This window comes from Branchiostoma belcheri, unplaced genomic scaffold, assembly GCF_001625305.1.
Source record: "Branchiostoma belcheri isolate BF01 breed outbred unplaced genomic scaffold, Haploidv18h27 scaffold173, whole genome shotgun sequence".
Lineage (NCBI taxonomy): Eukaryota > Metazoa > Chordata > Leptocardii > Amphioxiformes > Branchiostomatidae > Branchiostoma > Branchiostoma belcheri.
In genome coordinates, this window is record NW_017803191.1 from 467,629 (window position 1) to 470,687 (window position 3,059).

Sequence of the window (3,059 nt, forward strand, 5' to 3'; positions counted from 1 at the left end):
AAGAATCTTGCAGCTTGATTCTGTACCCTTTCCAATTTGTCTTTGTCTTTCTTTGTATATGGATCCCATACTGTCGCAGCGTATTCTAGGTTCGGTCTTACAAGTGACGTGTATGCAAGTGATTTTACTCTAGTTGGACATGCCCACAGATTACGTTTAATCACTCCCAATGTCTGTTTCGCCTTAGTTGTGATATTATTAACATGTGCACCCCACTTCAGTCCGCTTGTCAGCGTGACGCCCAGATACGGATGGATTTTTGTGGTTGCTAAAGCCTGACCACAAAACTGGTAGCTAGTTGCATGTGGTGTTCGTTTGTTTGTTATGTGCATAATGTAGCATTTTTCGGGATTAAACTGCATGAGCCATTTGCTTTGCCATTCTTCCAGGGTGTTCAGGTCTTTTTGGAGAAGTTGTGAGTCGGTCTGTGTAGAAAGCTCTACATACAATAGACAGTGACAGCAATCAATGTGACCAAAGTGCACATGATTTCCCAATAGAAAAGGTGCACCAAAGGAAATATTGTCTCTCTGTTATGAACTGTCTATGTTAAAAGACAGATCAATATGATCTCTCTATTTATTGTTTGCATATGTGAATAACTCTTAAGATATTATCTAAGAGGAATGAATCTATATATATTGTGCAACAAAAATGGCACAATGAGATATCCTATATAAGGGTTTGTTTAGGACTGTTCATCATCATTTGACTTGATGCTATTTTATAGTCAGTGATAAAAGTGATTTGTTAAGTCAAGGGTTATTTATTGTGGCCTTGCAATGGACCCTCTGCTACTATTATATCAAAATGATGGACTTCAACTGTGATAAATGTTAGCTATATAATTCCAATCTGCATTAGATAGCTTGAGATACTTAATGATGATAAAATACCTCTTTCTTTTCACAGATACATCATCATGCGGTGTCTTCGGTGTGTCACCTTTGAAGACGTGTTCTCGACCAATCCGAGTTGGTCTGTCTCGCAGGCAGAGGGTCCAAAAACTTCACCCCTACAACAAACCTAAAGAGTAGAGCTCCACACATTGCTCTATGTGGTGAGGCTGAACAATGTTACTTTTGGCATAGTAGTTATGTAAAACACCTGATGGAGTTATCGTGTTAATTTCTTGTGAAGTTGGCTGGAAAGGCTAACTTGGGGACATTGTAACCTCCTTTTGTCAGGTCTTGTGTTTAGATTCCCCTTTGCCCCATCGTTTGGCTGAAAAATGTTAATGCTGAGAATAGAAAAAAGATCCCTTGATATGTTATACTGATGTTGAAGATAGATGAGTTGTTCCCATTGAGTTGTGAACACATTGTACATGTATTGAATATTATACTGTTTACTATAGATGTGGCAGTCATTTTGACTTTTTGAAATCTCATGTTTTTTTATGTCACTTGAAACTGTTATTTGACTTGAATTAGTTGCTAATAGAAATATATTGCCCTCTTGTGGGCAAATTATTTACAATTGTTAGAATACACAGGAAGTGCCAGTGTTGGAAGAACATACTAGGTTTTGTACATTGTTCATTGTACTGAAGATCTGCAAGTATTCTTTCTCAAAATAGACCATGCAGACTAGTAGATTGCAACTCTTCAGTAGACCACAAGGAGGCATCTCTATCTCATGAAAATAGGACTGGGATAAAGGTCTTGCCATACTTCACAGAATAATTGATAAGAGAAGGTACTGCAACAACACTTCTGAAAGTGAAATTTGTTGATAACAAAAAAAACTGAAGATGAGTACCAAAAAGTTTTGGGGAAAAAATCTCCTCTGTATGCTTGTTTTTGCTACTAAGAAGCAATGTACTCTATGTTCTCTGTATGGATATGGTGGAAAGAAACTGTCCACTATGATCTTATAGATTTTAGTTAATGTTGAAATGTGATACGAAGTGAGTGAAATATCTTGCACCGGGTCTTTTAGCTAACATAGCAGTTAACATCTCTATCTCCTCCAAGTAGATACTGTGTTGACTTACGTTCCGCTTCAACAGTGAAATGTTCTACATTGCACAATTTAGGATCCTTGTTGCAGGGCGGGGTTGTTCGAAGAAAGCTCATGTTATGATTCCAATTTTTGTGCCTGTACTGTTTTTGGTTTTGCCTTAATCATGCATACACACACACACACACACAGACACACACACACACAGACACACAGACCGACACACACACCGACACACACAGACACACAGACACACACACACACACACACACACACACACACGAAGAACTACTCACAACTAGTATTTGCCATATGACCACCAGGGTATCTCACTTTATTGCATATTACAAAAGTAGTAAACTGTACACATCAATCCACAAAAACTGCATTGGAATGTTACCAACTAGCAACATTCTATATGCAAAGTCACTATTGACTCAATGTTGGTAATATCAAATTCAACCAGAAGTGACACTGGACATTGTTTAAGTTGTAAAATCCACCATGAGATCACACCAATTTAAATTGTTTCTTTGCATGTACCATATCTTCAGTTGTATGTTCAAATAATTTACAACAATCCAACAACCAATAAATCAAATTGGTGTGATCTAACAGTTTGATACGATTCCTGTTGTCACCGTTATATTTTGGACCACTTACATCAAAAAGGACATTTTGTTCGAGTTCTACAACAATGTGAAAAAAATAAATGGGGTATGACAAGCTCAGTCTGGTATCTGCCATTAACCAAAATATAAAAAGCAAGTCTACTTTTGAAACAAATACCAAAACTACAGCTTTTATCATACAATGCTAAAACAAACTTCAAAGATATTACAAGTCATCTGAGACACCTTTCAGCAGAGCAACATTGTACAAAGATATGTGTTCTGTGTGATCCATAAAATATCAAAGCAACATTACTCTATCTCAGCATTTGGCAAGCCTTAACTCACACTTGATTGCTCAATGCTGAAAAAGGATCATATGTTTTTATCCTGTGGTGCCGTGTATGTGGAAAGCTACACAAGCTAAACAACTTTGTTATATCAAATGAACAACTTTCATACTAGTATAAATACAGCCATACTGGA

General features: G+C 37.0%; 1 long non-coding RNA gene across 1 annotated transcript in view; it reads left to right on the forward strand.

The window, feature by feature from the left end:
- LOC109466989 overlaps positions 1-2,127 on the forward strand; it is a 5,988-nt gene extending 3,861 nt beyond the window's left edge. Inside the window, exon 3 of the long non-coding RNA XR_002140057.1 lies at positions 913-2,127. This is a non-coding gene — a long non-coding RNA (uncharacterized LOC109466989). The remainder of the gene's footprint in view (positions 1-912) is intronic.
- The last annotated feature ends 932 nt before the right edge of the window (positions 2,128-3,059 follow it).